This window comes from Notechis scutatus, chromosome 1 (genome assembly GCF_049901735.1).
Source record: "Notechis scutatus isolate UNSWTSFEM ecotype Mainland chromosome 1, rNotScu1.2, whole genome shotgun sequence".
NCBI lineage: Eukaryota > Metazoa > Chordata > Lepidosauria > Squamata > Elapidae > Notechis > Notechis scutatus.
Genome location: NC_142009.1, coordinates 339833350 through 339850217, shown reverse-complemented (window position 1 = coordinate 339850217; position 16868 = coordinate 339833350). Strand labels below are relative to the sequence as shown.

General features: G+C 45.1%; 1 long non-coding RNA gene across 1 annotated transcript; it reads right to left on the bottom strand.

Annotated features, from left to right (window-relative positions):
• Nucleotides 1–3503: 3503 nt before the first annotated feature.
• Nucleotides 3504–5644, bottom strand: LOC148133618 (uncharacterized). The gene is made up of 2 exons (XR_015746989.1): nucleotides 5217–5644; nucleotides 3504–3539 (listed from the first exon to the last, which is right to left on the bottom strand). It is a non-coding gene; the product is annotated as an uncharacterized LOC148133618 (long non-coding RNA).
• Between the last annotated feature and the right edge of the window lie 11224 nt (nucleotides 5645–16868).

Genomic DNA, 16868 nt, shown 5'->3' with positions numbered 1-16868 from the left:
ATTTCTAGGGTGGAAAAAATAAAACCCATAGCTACTTTCAAAGATATTGGATAAGGGACGCTTTGTTATATATATGGGAAAGAATTAAAAGAAACCATTATGTGAAAATACCTCTCTGGCTATCTCCAATGGAGGCACTAGTATATCCCAATGTTATGAATTTGAACAAAACAATAAAATATAAAGAATTAATAACAGATGAAGGCAACTTGAAAACACAGATACAATTAAAAACACAGGGAATTGAAATTGGGTGGTGGCCGTACATTCAAATTCAAACAAAACACAAAAAAGACAAGGAACAATTTGGATTTTATAATACAGATCAGGAATTAGACAAAATTTTACAAGGAAGTGAAAGAAAGATGATTACCAAAATGTACAATTATTTATTGAAATTTAAAATGGAAGAGGAAATGGTTAAGGAGAGCATGATAAGATGGGCTAAAAATTGTGGCCACAATATTGAATTAGAACAATGGGAATGAATTTGGCAAACTAACTATAAATTAATGTTATCAGTCTCATATAAAGAAAATATGTATAAAATGTTCTATCGCTGGCACCTCCCACCAGTAAGACTTGCTAGGATGTTCCCTAATATGTCACCCAAATGTTGGAAATATAACTTTAGCCAGGGAATGTATTTTCACATGTGGTGGACATGTCCTAAAGCCCAAAAGTACTGGTCTAAGATACAGACATGGTTAGAAGAGATGATAAAACTAAAGATTACAGAAAAGTATAAAGCACAACGAATATGAAGATATGAGAATTATTTAAAGTTAAAAGAAATAGGTTAAGATATGAATTGAAAATTTATAAAATAAGCTTGAGTATTTTCTCAAAGTATTTGAGAAAATTAATAGAAAATATGTAAAATAATGATATGAAACTAAATGTGAAAGATGAATATGTAATCAAAGTCATGTTTGTATGGAAATGTGAAAACCTAGAACCATGTTGTTCACTAAAAAAAGATGTTTTTAAAATGTGGAAAACTGAAATAAAACTTTTTATTAAAAAAAATAACTAAAGATTAAATTCAACCCAGAGACTTTTCTACTTGGAATGACCGAACCAACATGGAGCAAAAAACACCAGCATCTGATATCATATATCATTACAGCAGCAAGGATAGTCTTTGCCCAAAACTGGACATCAACAGTGACACCCACGGACCTGGCAATAACTAATAAAATCCACCAATGTGCAGAAATGGTTAGACTAACCATGTTACTAAAAAATAAGGAAGAGGGGGAGTTTTTTTACAACTTGGAATATATGGTACAAAAGATTGTATAAAAAGGAAGTAAAGATGTCTAGTGAAACCGATTAAACAAACAACAAGGGAAAATGGAAATAAGGATAGATGTATATATAGCTATGTATATATGTAAAGTAATATAATTAAATAAATATTGTATTATAATTGTAATAATAACCAAAAAAGTAAGGATCTAGGAAACAAGTTGTAGATTTACTTGTAACAAATGACTTTGACACTTAGAAATGTACACTGCTATGAAAACGTTGCAAAAATGTGAGGACATGTTTCTCTTTTTTTTAAATATATTCTTTTTTTTTTGAAACTTTCAATAAACATATTTAAAAAAATAACAGAAGAGAGAGAGAGAAAAAGAAACTAAAAAGAAAAAATCACATCAGTTACATGCTTATCTATTTTTGGTACTTATTCATATATATTGCAACATATTACCTTGCCGAATCTCCTTCCTATCCTTTTTTTTCACCCATTATCTCTAGCTCTTTTAACAATATAATGTCTTTTCATCCTTGTTTGCTTCCCGATTCTCTTTATTTTTTGGTCCTTTCTCTTAATTCTCTTTTCCCCATTCTTATTCCCCTCCATTTCTCATTCCAATTATTAATATTTTCTCCCTCCTTCTTTCGGTTTTTCTTTTGAACTTCCCTTTTCAGCTTTTTCCCTCTCCATTTTTCCATTTTCCAAACCATTTTCCCTTTTATTATCACATCAAACCACATGTTTTTTATTTTAATTCCTTTTCCCCCCTGCTTAAATAATTGTTGTTCCCTTTGTTCTTCAAATATGGCTTCTTCTTTGTTAAACTCCTCCCCCTCTGGTTTACTTTGTTCTTCAACAAGCTGGGTAGCCCTTTCTAATTTCTGTAATACATAAATTACACATTTCAAATTTAATTTTCATCATTTCCCTTATATCTTGCAAGTCCAATCTTATTTCAACAAATAATTCCTCCATTATATCTTCTCCTTTTTTCCTTTTCTTTCCTCTTCCTTAATAGATGTATTCAGTCCCAAAGTCCAGCATATTATTTCAGCCAGTGTCTTTTAAGTTTATTTTCAACAATTAATGTCCTTAAGTCTTTGTTCCAGATTTTCAAGTAGGCCCTTTCCCAACTGTTTCCCACAATCACCGGATGGTTCTATGTCAATATTTTCAAATATCTTCCCCTTTGTAGTATTCTAATGTCACGTTCCAAGGTTTTTATTTTTTGTAATGGAGTTTCTTTTACTTTCTTTTAAATTCCAAAGTCCAATTTCTTAGAAAGACCAAACACTTTTTTTAAAAAGGTCACTGAAGTTTTTCCTGTACCATCAGGTGGCACTCTTGAGTATTTTCTACAATTCACTCCTTCCTTAACTTTAACTTTCTTTGTTAAATATAGTACTTTTATTAAATTCACTAATTTCAATCATTAGCTATTATTTCTTTTCATTTCAACACACTCATTTTCGGCATTTTGTTATACCCTTTAAGTGCCAATAATCCAATAGTTGTCCAGTTTAATTTCTAAACCTTTATTGTGTTCAAATATTTTCCTTTATGTTTTCTCCTCCTAGTTAATCCAATACAATAATTCAAGCCAATTTTATAAAATTCCATTTCCTTCTCACTTTCTCTGGTTGCAGCTTCAACACACTTTCCTCCAATATAGTACTTTATTTTTTAATACCGGGATGCCTCACAATCTATGTATTTTGCCTGGTTCACACTCCACTTGCTGCTTCTCTGTTCCAGCACAGTCTTAGTTTCCCGGGCTGTTCTTCATCTTCATGGTGGTCATTTTAGGACCACCGCTACAGCTTGCCTTTGGAAGGGGTTTTTCCTGTCAGGGAGGGGAGTTGCAGCTCCCCTCAACCCTCCAGGTGATTCCCCCTTGCTTCACTATCCCTCCAGGGTGGTTCTGGTCTTGATTGAGACCCTCCAGCAAGTTAGCTCGAAGTGAAACCGCGCACAATCACGGATTCCACTCCAACTCCAGCAAACCGGAAGATAGAAGATCCCTTGCCCGGAAGGCCTAGTAAATCTCCAGGACTTAATCCTCTCTGACAAGAATAGAGATCATGTAGCCCTGCAAACACAGAATTGACTATTTTCATCATTCTTGATAATTCATCATTTAGGGACAATATTTCTTTCTCTAGTACTAACTCCTTCCTGCTTTTATTATTACCTATTACAATATCTATTATTACCTCCAGGTGTCTCTTCCATTGGATGTGGGCAGTGATTTTCTCCAGGTGTTCAGCTTCTCCTAGAGAGTTAGAAACAGCTTCACTTTAAAAGCATGATTTGACATTGGGCGAGTGGAGGAAGTCAGTTCATTGCTTGGATGAGACAGAAATCTTCCCATTGTACAGTTTTTTGTTCTAAATTACTACTCCAAATTTCAAGCATTCGTTTCTCCACTCTTCACATTCTCTTTCCTTTGGGGTGGATAAAGCAGGTCCAAAACTATTTCTACCAGAAGTATTACTTCTGAAGTATTTTATATGGCATGTTTTTATTCAGTTTTGTAGCCTTTTTTTAAAAGCAGATTTCCACACTATAGTAACCACTTTTAAACAGCAGATCTGAAAGTCTGTGTTTATCTTACAATTCTATTTTGCTTAATTATTAAGTAAAACAGCATAAAGCATTATCATATCGTTCTAGTAGATTTGGAGGAATATTGTCAGTACCTGTGACAAATAGTAGAGTTTAGTACCAGTAGTCCTCAACATACAACCGTTCATTTAGTGACTATTTGATGTTACAATGGGACTGAAAAAAAGTTACCTATGACCATTTTTCACATTTACGACCATTGTCGCATTCCCATGGTCACAGGATTATAATTTGGACATTTAACAACTGGCATGTATTTGACGGTTGCAGTGTACTGGGGTCATTAGATCCTCTTTTGTGACCCTCTGAGAAGCAAAGTCAATGGAGAAGCCAGATTCACTTAACAACTGTGTTAAGGTCTTGTGATGAAAATTTCCCAATGTTTTCTTTGTAACTAGTTAACTAAGATGTTCCTTGTTCCCTTCAACTAAATGCTTGCATTGTTTTGTCTTTGAAAGATGAACTTTAGCATTTCTAGACAAATATTAAAGGCACACCTGCTCTTCATGCATAATGCTTGATTTTTTTTTTGTCATAATTTTCCATATTATTTCTTACTGATGTGTGAATCAACAATTATCGGATGCTTGCCTCTCTGCCCCACTTCATAAGATTTTGTCAGGTCCAAAACCAAGAATGATATGCAGTGCTTCTTCCCAGCTGCGTTCTTTATTATTTCAGACCTATAGACAGAATCTTGCCAAACCCTGGACTCTACTATCTGCATCTACAATACACTATTAGGGAGAGGCCTTTTTCTCCCACATATAATGTCTGGACTGAACTGTCTCCTTACCCCTTTGTGAATGCACCCCCTTCCCTCCTGAGAATCCAGCTCCTTACTACATTCCATCACATCTGGAAATGATTAAAGATTGCATCTGCCATCCTTTCTGTAGAACCCATTGTTACAACTTCCCTCTATTTCCCTCTTCCTTTAATGTACATTTGATCATCTCCTGTTCCAGAATCCCTTCCACCCCTACAATTACTTTGTGAGCAGGGAGAATTCTCTGTATTAAGGAGAATACATAGAACATACACTATACCTTTAACTACAAGTTCTGCAGTGTTTTAGCAAATGTTCAGAATGGCAGGAGCTTCTTGGGGTTGAACTGCACCGCATCTGGGGGACACTACGTATCTTTCTGGTAAAGTAATATAAGGCTTTTTGCTGTGGCTCCCAAAATGCTAATCTCTGTATAGTACTACCTAATTCCAAGACCTAATTGAAAATCCTCAGATAATTTATCCACAGCAAGGCCATCCCCCACCCAACTGTGCAACAAAATATATCATCCATGCCCCTTAAATGCCTTCTTACCATTGAGTAGTTGTGTTTCCTCTTCTCCCCTGGCCTGCTCCTGAGAGCTTCTTTGCCTCATGCCTCCAGTGCTCGTTTCCATTGGGTCCATAATGGTTCTGAAAGTAGAGTTTCTTAGGTTAGTTTCACCCTCTAGCCCAGCAGTCAGATAACTAATTCACCAGGGGAGGAAATAAAGCCTCTGCAGTTGGAACTTTGCAGTTCCTTAATGCACCAATGAGGTAACTGATATTAGGTAGTGACCTTTCTACCCTGATTAGCAAGTTATACATTTCCAGCTGCACAGAAAAAAGTTGTAATGAAGCCAGATTTTCAAGATCTTCCATTATTTGCACCATTTTATTTTCTGAATCAAATTAGTAAATATTTATTTGTTACAGCTGAAACAATTCCATCTGAGAGTCAGTGAAAAGGAGCTATTTATTTCCCAGGCCCTATGATTTGAGAATATATCAAGGATAGATTTTCTTGGCTGAAGTCAGTTGTTTAGTCACAAGGCCAGAAAGTTCTCTAGTAATAATATTGGGGAGAGAGGCAGGGGTGGGCTGCTGGGGGTTCACAGGGGTTCAGGAGAGCAGCTAGCTAGATTCTGTGCAGTTCAGAGAACCCCCAAATCCCACTCCTGGCTGGCCCCACCCACCCCACCCCTCCCAGGAGTCCCCACATGGCCCATTTTGGATGCAGGTAAGTGCAGGGTGTGTATGGAGGCTCAGTGAGGGCAAAAAACTAGCTTCCCGGAAGTTTGGGAAGGCTGTAAATGGCTCTGTTTCTGGCTTGCAGAGAGCCTCCGGAGACCGGGGAGGCTGTTTTTGCCCTCCCAGAGGCTCGAGGAAAGTTTCTGGAGCCCGGGGAGGGCAAAAGCGCCCTCCCTCACCATGATGCAGGAAGCTGACTAGGCCACATCCACCCAGCAACCGGGCAGAGAACCCTTTGCTAAAAATTTTGAAGCCCACCCCTGAACAGAGATAGAACTCCAACAGTTGAAATATCAGACAAATAAGAAAGCTACCTCAGTGGGTAGATGCTGTGCATAACTGGGTTAAGATGCAATAGGAGATGCTGGCTATTCACTGGTACTGAAGAAAGATAGTTTTTTATAATAAATAAATAAATAATTGCTTGTTAGGGCCACAAATAATAGATAATAATAGTAATAGCACTTAGACTTCCATACCGCTCCAGAGAGCTTTACAGTCCTCTCTAAGTGGTTTTACAGAGCCAGCATATTGCCCCCAACAATCTGGATCGTCATTTTACCCTTGGAAGGATGGAAGGCTGAGTCAACCTTGTGCTGTTGAAGACCAAACTCCTGGCAGTGGGTAGAATTAGCCTGCAATACTGCATTCTAACCACCACTGCACCACCACGGCTCTTATAAGGATTCAAAACACCCTGTGGAAATACCATGAAGAGCATGGATGAAGATCACTACAAATATGAGAATCTTTCAAACTAAAAACATCAAGCACAATGAAGTCAAGTAGAATGTTAGAACTGAATACATCATGAGAGTGAAGATTTTGAAGTCCAAACTCAGTAGAAGAAATACACCAAGCCAATTAATACCTGGACAATTCCAGTCATTAAATACAGAGCTGGACCATACATAGCTGTAACAGTGGACTGCACTCAAGCAGAACTAAGAGCCCTGAATAGGAAGACCAGACACAATAATAAAAAAATGATTCGTGCCCTTCTACTTACCAAGCATAGGCAAATATGGAATGTCGCAAGTACACCAGACAGTTAAAGAATAAAAAAGGGCATTGGAAGAGTGTCTGAAGGACAGTGAAAAAGATGCACGGAAGCTAGTACACCAGGAAGGCTTACTAAGTCTTGGAGAGGCCTACAAAAAAAGATTAAATGAAGAATAGAAAAGAGATATGGCAGAAAAGTTGTAGAAAGAGACAGGATAATTCTGGCTGCACAAGACCAAATCTTAAGAACAAACACATACAAAACCAGAATTGAGAAGACAGCAATAGAAAGCAAATGCTGCCCCTGAAAAGCTAAAGAGAGTTGACCACCTTGTGAGCTACAAGAAGCTCAGACAGATTGACAACAAACAATAGCATAACAAAGTAGTAACAATAATACACTGGAATATCACAAGAAATATCATTTGCCGGCAAACAAGAACTGTTCGGAGCACAAAGTAGACAATGTAATAGAAAAATAATAAGCTAAAATGCTCTAGAATTCAAATTCATTGTTGGATATGTCAGGGGGGAAACCAGGGATGGGATTCAAATTTCTTAACAACCGGTTCTGTGTGCGTGGCTTAATTTGTGGGTGTGGCTTGGTGGTCATGTGTCTGGGTGGGTATGGCTTGTTGGCTGGGCATGGCTTGGTGGTCACATGACTGGCTGGGCGTGGCTTGGTGGTTATATGACTGGGTGGGCGTGGCGAACTCAATGTTACACACGTCAAGGGGTGCCTCTCCTGGCCCCTCCCCTCCCAGCCATTCCTTGTCACACCCAGCCTCAACTTATCTATAGTTCTGTAAAAATGTTCACCTTTTTTTGACTTTATTATTTACGTACTATAGATGTACTTTCATGGACCACTGAAAGGAGGAAATGGCTCACATGCTTTGCTCAAGAGTATGATAGGCAAGAGGCTTTTAAGGGGCTACCAGAAAGAGGGGGGGGGGGCAATGTATTTTCCAAAGCACCAGAAAGCAAAGAAGAAGCAATGGATGGAAACTGAACAAAAGAGAAGCAAACTAAGACTAAGGAGAAACTTCCTGTGAGTGAGAACAATTAACCAGTGGAACTGCTTGCCAGCAGAAGTTCTGGGTGCTCCAACACTGGAGGTTTTTTTAAAAAGACTGGACAGCCATTTCTCTAGAATGGTATAGGGTTCCCATCAAGGTCCCTTCTAAGTGTTATTCTATTATTTTGACACCTTTCCAGGACCTCTACTCAGAGTTTGGCATCCTCAGTTTTCCTGCCTCAGCAGGGGTTGGACTAGAAGACCTCCAAAGTCCCTTTCAACTCTGTTAAACACACATATATTTATGCTCTGGACTATAGACATGTAAACCCTGAAAAATACCTGGGCAAAAGAAAGGCAGTAAAATCACTCTAGGTGTAGGGACAGTGTAAAAAATTAATATATGAAAAATAATGGAACAATTAAAAATAATAGCACATAATTTTCTCTCCCCCCTTCCTTCCTATTTCTTTTTTTCTTTCTCTCTTTCTTTCTCCCCTTCCTCTTTCTTTCTCTCTTTCTTTCTCTCCCTTCCTCTTTCTTTCTTTCTTTCTTTCTTTCTTTCTTTCTTTCTTTCTTTCTTTCTTTCTTTCTTTCTTTCTTTCTTTCTTTCTTTCTTTCTTTCTTTCTTTCTCTCCCTTCCTCTTTCTTGCTCTTTCTTTCTTTCTTTCTCTTTTTCTCTCTCTTTCTTTCTCTCCCTTCCTCCCCCTTCCTCTTTCTTTCTTTCTTTCTCTCTCTCTCTCTCAGCCATTCTATGGCCAGCCACACTGATGAAGCAATAATCACAGAATACAAAGAAATAGCAGTGTTTTATTCCATCACAGATGGTAGCAAGAAGCAGCAAGCACATGTAAATAAAGTTAGTGCTGAGCTTTCACCGATCCCAGCATTCTATTTGTCCCACCTGGTAATCACCTTCCCACATCCAGAAGCCCCTCTCTGCAGCTAGCCAGCATCCCATTCCTAATTGGTGGTAGCTAACTTCGCTGTCCCACACCACAATTCGCCCATCACCAAGCTGTGCTACATTAAGTGAACCCCTAACACCTCCACCAAGTTAACATGCTTCCAGATGCCCGTATTGGCTCAGCAATCTCCAGCCAGCTTGGTTCCCTCATGCTGCTTCAATCACCATGGCTAGCCAACACCCTGATGAGTATTGTTAGTGTCGTGTCCGTCGCGGGAAGGAAGCTCAGAGTCAGTGACTTGGTTTCAGCTCTTTATTGGCTCTGGATACAGCTTAGCTTGGAGAGGAAAAACGGCGGCTTTTATTTCCGAGCCGCGTCGGCCGCGGCCAATGGCACCGCTTCGAATCTCCCGCGATTAGTTTCCACCAATCGCGGGGGATTCGCAGCGGGCCAATCAGTGCGGCTCGCTCGACCAATCCGGTCGCCGCGCGCTTTAGCCAATCGTGACACGGGGCTACGAGTATGTAAATTGACTGTACAGAACACCCCTCCCCTCTTGGTTCGGTCCTACGTAACGTAGTCCCGTAGGTGGCGGGCTTCGCACTTGCCTACTTGACCTGCGCAGATTAGTTGTTGTTTGGCTCTCGGCCGGTTCGGTCGGGACTTCTGTTTCTCTTGGCCCTGTCGATGGAACCCCCTGGAAGGTGTCGCTGGGCCTCTTGTTGCAGCTCCCTCCCGGTCTACCTGGGTTGGTCGAGCTGCGACTTTCGCCGCTCCTGCCTGGTCTTTCCGGGCTGGTTGAGCTGGCCTGGCTGTTCCTTCCTGGTGAGACTTCGGGCTGGCTGTTGACTGGTGAGTATTGCTGGTTATTTCCTATTTGATCCCCTGTATCTTCCCTCCCCTCTTGGTTTGTGTTAACGGGGTCGTCTGTGTTTGGTTGCGTGTCGGTTGTGTTTTTTGTTCTTGATCTTAATTGATCGATGTGGCGTTTCCATGTTTGTCCGTCGGTTGTCTGTAGCCGGTAGGAGTGGGGTCCTGTCAGTTGGGTTATAGTTGCCGGTACCCATAGTGGGTCTCCGGAAAGGTTTTTTGCATAGACTGCGTCGCCTGGTGCAAAGACCCGGTGCTTGCTTGATGAGTCCGGGGGTTTTTCTGGGTTGTATGTGGGGTGTAGTCTGTCGAGTGGTGACCTTAGTTTTCTCCCCATTAGTAATTCTGCCGGGCTTTTGTTTGTCGTTGTGTTTGGGGTGATATGTTGTATTAGGAGCATTTTATTTATTTTTCTTGTATGTCCCGTGTTCGATCTTTTGGAGGGTTCTTTTTGTAAATTGAACCATCCGTTCTGCCCTACCATTGGCCGCCGGATGCGCCGTCGCTGTCAATGCGTGTCGTATGCCTCGTTCCGCTAGGAATTTTCGAATTCAGCGAGGTGAACTGGGGTCCGTTGTCTGACACGATGACATCCGGGAGACCGTGGGTTGCGAAAAGTTTGTTTAAGACCTTGGTTACCGCATCTGTTGTGGTGGTCTTCATGTTGCTTACCTCCAGCCAGTTGGAGTAAGCATCCACCGTGATGAGGAATGTGTTCCCTTTTGTGGGTCCGGCAAAATCTATATGGAGTCTCGACCATGGCCCCCTGGGCGTTTCCCATTCTAATATTGGTGCTGCGGGGGATTTGGTCTGGTTTCTTGGCAGCGCGAGCACTTGGCTACCCAGGCCTCGATCTCCTTGTCCATACCTGGCCACCAAGCATAGCTTCTGGCCAAAGCTTTAGTCCTCACAATCCCCGGGTGCCCTTCGTGTAATAATTTTAATACTTTCCCTTGCAGTTTTTCCGGTATGACCACCCTGTCCCCCCATAGCAAACAACCTTTCTGTAGTGACAGTTCTGTTTGCCGGTTTGGAATGTCCTGAATGCTTCATCGTTGTCTTTCTCTGGCCATCCCTTTTCTACCCAATGTAATACCGCGCCAGACGCTTGTCTTTATTAGTCTCTCGGGCAATGTCTGACGCGGTTATGGGTAGGTCGGGCAATGTCTCTATGCTGAGGGTGGTCGTCGTGGGAGCTGGATCGTCGTCGAGGTCGGGAAGCGGCGAGCGGCTCAACGCGTCTGCATGGGAGATCGTCTTACCGGGTCTGTGTGTGAGCCGGTAGTCGTAGGCGGCGAGGAACTCAGACCACCTTGTCATCCTGGGGGATAGGATGTTCGGGGTGGCCTTGTTCCCCGCCAGGATGCCCAGCAGTGGCTTGTGGTCCGTGATGAGGGTGAATCGGCGGCCGTAGAGGTACTCGTGGAACTTCTTTACCGCTGCGACGATGGCCAGTGCCTCCTTATCTAATTGGCTGTAGTTTCTTTCGGGTTTGCTGAGTGTTCTTGAAAAGAAAGCGATGGGTGCTTCTTTTCCGTCTGGAAGTGTATGGCTGAGGACGGCGCCGGCGCCAAATGGTGAGGCGTCGCATGTGACGGCGATGGGTAGGGTCTCATTATACTGAATGAGAACGGCATCTGAGGTGAGCAGGTCTTTGGTATTCTTGAATGCGGTGTCCTCCCGTTTCCCCCAGGTCCATTTGGCCGTCCTGTCCAGGAGCCTATGCAAGGGCTCCGCTGTGATCGCCTTTTGGGGCAAGAACACATTGTAAAAATTTAGCAGTCCCAGAAATGCCTGCAGCTCTGTTTTGTTCTTGGGTGTGGGGGCTTCCTTTATGGCTTTGACTTTGCTTCCGGTTGGGTGGATGCCATGTCGGTCTAGGAGGTACCCCAGGAACTCGACTTGCTCTGTGCATAGCTGGCATTTCTTTTTCTTCACCTTCAGCCCGGCCCCTTTGAATTTTTCTAGCACCTCCCTTAGGCGACCCTCTAATTCCTCCTGGTTGGCTGCCGACACTAATACATCGTCAAAATAAGGGACCACCCCCTTGATTCCTCGCAGCAGTCTCTCCATGAGGCTCTGGAAAATTCCTGGGGCCACGCTGACTCCAAACTGGAGTCGGTTACAGCGAACGCTCCCGGTGGGTGACTATAGTTTGCGCTTCGGCGGTTTCTTCATCGACTGGCAGTTGCTGATAGGCTTGCGCCAGGTCGAGCATAAAGACCTTGCCCCCCAGCGAGTGTAATAGGTGTTGCACTACTGGGACGGGGTAGGCGCTTTGTTGCAGTGCGCAATTGAGGGTGGCTTTATAGTCCCGCAGATCCTTACTGACCCATCTGGTTTGACTGGGGTGACTATAGGGGTCTCCCACCGGGCGTGATCGATTGGCTGCAAAACCCCTGTTTGACGAGCTTGTCAATCTGCTCGTCTATTTTCTTCCGGAGTGCAAAGGCACCCGCCTGGGTTTTAGGCGTATGGGGGCGATATTTGGGTCTAGGTTGAAAGAGATAGGGGGCCCTTTGTACTTGCCTAGAGTGCCGTCGAATACTTCTTGGAAATCCCTCGCCAGTTGCTGCTCCCAGTCGGCCTCTGTGGTGTGATTTATTCCCGTGACCTCGATCCCAGTGGCGCGAACCATTGGAGTCCCAAGAGGCTGGGTCGGTTCCGGTCCACGATCGTCAGGGGAGTTTCGCGGTGCGGTTTTTGAAAGTCACCTCGAACTGTCCGGTCCCAATGACGGGGATGCGGTTCCCCTGATAGTCCTTGATGATCAGCTTCTGGTTCTCCAGTCCTCTTTTCTGGATGTTTGGCACCAGTCGCTTGAGTTCTTTCCAGGCGACCATGGAGAGGTAGGAGCCGGAGTCTACCTCCATCTGGCATGGTTCGCCCTCGATGCTCACCTCCACGTAGACCTTCCGTGCATCAGTGGTTTCGGCATGGCCGATGGTGACCTTCTGGTGGGTTTCTTCTCTCTGACGGCCTTCCCCGTTTCGTCGCCCTCGGTTGTCTCGGCTCCAGCGGTTGTCGGCTTGGCGATCTCTGGCCCTCGGGGGGGTGTCGTCTCGTCCCCGGCTGCTTGGTTCTCGCCGGTGGGGGCTGTGTGTCTTTCTGAGCCGGCAGACTCGGGCGATGTGGCCCTTCTTGTTGCAATGCCGGCAGATCGCGTCGATGAACCGGCATTCTGATCGAAAGTGATTTCCCCCGCACCCGGCGCACTGGTTCCCCGACTTACGACCTCGTTGATCTCGCCGGTCCCATCCTGTTTGTAGCCGGTGGCGTCTTCCTCCTCGTCCGTGGTCTCGGAGGCGGAGTCCAGGTCCCGTGGTGTGTGGTGGTCTCCCGTCGGCTTGCCTCGGGGTTTCAGTGTGGTCCCGTTCTCTGCCCTCCGAAGTCTGGCTGCTGACTTCCGGGTGGCTTCGGCCGGAAGCTTCGGCCAGGGCGTCCCGAGGTCGATGTTGCCTTTTGCCATCAGTCGACTTTTTAGTGCCTGATCCCGGAGGCCTAGGACCACGCGGTCTCGGAGGACGTCGTCCAGGTCCCGGAACTCGCACATCCCCCAAGGTCCCGCAAGGCGGCTATGAAGTCGCTGATGCTCTCGTCCTGCCGCTGGTTCCGCCCGATAGAACTCATCCCGCCGGATGAGGATGGGTACAGCGGGGGCGTAGTGGTTCCGAAGGAGTGGCTCGAGGTCGGCCCAGTCCATTTCCTTCACATCCTCGGGCTTCGCTAGGGCTTTGGCCATCTTAAACACCGCGGGCCCGCAGTGTGTGAGGAAAACGGCCCTTTTCTTTTGCCCGTTCGCATCCTTCAAATTGCTACTTTCGAGGAACATTAGGAATCTATCCGTGTACGATTCCCAGTCCTCGGTAGCTGGGTTGAAGGGTGCTGGTGGGGTCATGCTGGCCATCTCGTCGGTCTTTGTCTTCCTCGGGACACGTGCTCGGTGGTCAGTCTCTGGATCCCATCCTCGTCGCCAGTGTCGTGTCCGTCGCGGGAAGGAAGCTCAGAGTCAGTGACTTGGTTTCAGCTCTTTATTGGCTCTGGATACAGCTTAGCTTGGAGAGGAAAACGGCGGCTTTTATTTCCGAGCCGCGTCGGCCGCGCCAATGGCACCGCTGAATCTCCCGCGATTAGTTTCCACCAATCGCGGGGATTCGCAGCGGCCAATCAGTGCGGCTCGCTCGACCAATCCGGTCGCCGCGCGCTTTAGCCAATCGCGACGCGGGCTACGAGTATGTAAATTGACTGTACAGAACAGTTAGCACCCGCCGCTGTTGTGGAGCAAGAAGTGGATCCGAAGCTCCATTACTGAGCTGATATCTTAGCTGGCTTGGAGAGTTCGTGGCAGGCTTTACTTGTGGCTAGCCTTTACCAGCTGGTACATCTAATGGTGTCGAGCTGTGGCTCAAGCCAAGTGCGACACTTTCTCTCTTTCTCTCCCTTCCTCTTTCTTTCTTTCTTTCTTTCTTTCTTTCTTTCTTTCTTTCTTTCTTTCTTTCTTTCTTTCTTTCTTTCTTTCTTTCTTTCTTTCTTTCTTTCTTTCTTTCTTTTCTCTCTCTCTTTCTCTCTCTCTCTCTCTCTCTCTCTCTCTCTCTCTCTCACACACACACACACACACACACACACACACCTGTTCTGGTATGAACTGGATGACCTGGCAAGCTCCAGTCCTCCCCAAAGCAAAGCACTTCCATGTGCAATGGTGGCAGCGGGGCCTTGAGCACTCCCTCCCCCACCCCGGTCCTCCCAAAGGCAAAGTACCTCTGAGTGCATCGGCGATGGCGGCAGCAGTGGCCACGGGGCGTTGAGCAACCCCCGCCCCAGTCCTCCCAAAGGTAAAGCATCTCTGAGTGCAGCAGCGACGGCGGCAGTGGGGTCTTGAGCACCACCCCCAGGCTGCAGCCCTCCCAAAACACCTCAGTGGGTGGCAGAGGCAGAGGACCTGGCTCTGGCTGCCTCCTGTAAGCCACCCTGGCCTGCAAGGGAAGCAAGCAAGCACAGGGAAGGGCTCTGGTTGGTTCCACGATCTCCCACTTGCTTCCCAAGCCCCCCTGGCCTGCGAGGGAAGTGACTGGGAGATCGTGGCACTGGAGCCCTTCCCCATGCTTGCTTGCTTCCCAAGCCAAAATACCTCCATGTGCAGTGGCAGTGGGGGGCAGCGGGGCCTTGAGCACCCCCTCCTGGCCCTCCCAAAGAACCTCCATGTGCAGCAGCAGTGGCCCTGCTTATGGGAGGCAGCTAGGTCTACCGCCGCTGTTGCACATGGAGGTATTTTGGGAGGGCCGGGATGTGTGGTCAATGCCTCACTGCCACCACCGCTACATGGTAGGGAGAGCTGGGAGAGTGCCATGTGGCGGCTTAGCCAGTCAGCCGAGCCCGGGGATAGTGGGGCAGGTAGGTAGGCTGGGGAAAGGCCGGGGAGCCCCAGAGATGGTTGCGTGAGGCCTGGGGAACCCCAAAGATGGCCATGAAAGGCCCGGGGAACCCTGGAGATGGCCACAGAGGCCCAGGGAGAGTGGGGGAGGGGCTAGCATGACTCGCAGGCTTACCTGTGCAGACAGGAGCTGTTTCCTGAAGGGAGAGGCCAGGGACTTGCAAGCTTTTCGCTCTGCCACAGCAAAAGGCCAGCAGCAGGCAGGCAAATGCAGGCTGCAGGCATGTCGCGCATGCGCACAATGTTGCACATGCGCAATAGGGACTGACTGGGCAGGGAACAGCGAAGCGGGTGGAGGGGGGCTGGGCCAGCCAGAGGCCGGATTTACTGGTTCTCCGAACTATCGGGAACTATAACAACCGGTTCTATAGAACCGGGCCGAACCGGTAGAATCCCCCCCCTCGTCTTCACCTCTATCACTCTATAAACTATAATCTGTAGTCAAGTACAATCCATTAGTAATATTACTTATAGCATATATACTTATATATATCTATATGTGTGTATTTACCTCTTTTGTTAACCTTTTTCCATTATAGAGTTACTAATCTCTGCATCTGTTTTCTAACCATTTGTACAGTAGATCCTATGTTAAATAATACTCTGTTTCCTCTTTATCCCTAATTTCCATCATTAACCTATTCATTTTGGCACATTATAATATATTTTTAATTACCTTTTCATCTGTAAGTATACTTTCATTTTTCCAGTTTTGTGCATATGTGATTCTGGCTGCTGTTATTACATGTAAAATTAAGTATGTAATTCTTTTATTGTATTTCTCCGGTAGTATACCTAATAAGAACAGTTCTGTTTGCCTAACCTTTATGGAGTCCAATGGCCTTTTAACTTTGACAAGCAACAGTTAGATCTATTTGTTGTGCTGTCTTTTCTTCTAACCACCTTTTTAACTTTAACCAATATTTTTTTGCCATTGGACAGGTCCACCACATATGGTAATAGGATCCCGGTATCTGTTGGCATTTCAAGCACTCTGGCGATATGTTTTGGAACATTTTTGCCATTCTTGCTGGTGGCAAATGCTATCTACAGAACATTTTGTACAGGTTAGGGTTCCTGAAAAATCTGTCTCCATTTGTATACAAAAGCAACCAACAAGAAAAGCTTCTATTTCATGCATTCACAAGAATATGTATAAGAAGAAATGCAATCAAAAAAATCTTGCACTACATGTCACTTTTTGTTAAATTTTTGAGTTGTTTTGTATCCTGATAAGAAAGATAAAAAATAGATAAATAAAATCTCTCATGTTCATGCAAAATTAAGTCTGGCAAATAGGAGAAATTGTGATTTGGTGAGTATTTTGCTATCCTTAAAATCTACTTACAAATTCTACCATATCCAATCACTGACAGGCAAATGGAAAGTGTAATCCAGGGATCTGTAACTTTAAACACTCAAAGAATCACTTGGGCCCGTTTCCCACAGAAAACAAAACACTGAGAGCCACAAAACCAGGGGTGGAATTCTACGGTTCAGGCCGGTTCGGGTGAACTTTTACATCCAGTTTGCCGAACCGGTACTTCTGAAGAACAGCTGGCCCTGCCCACCCTCCCCTTCCTTCCCAAGAGTCCCCACGAGGCCTGTCTGACTCCCTGGTAAGTGCAGGGTAGCCCCTGGGAACAAAAACTGAGCATGGGGGGTGGTTTGGTGCTGCCACCCCACCCAGGTTTTTGCTCCCAGGAGGCTCAGGGAGGCCTAGCC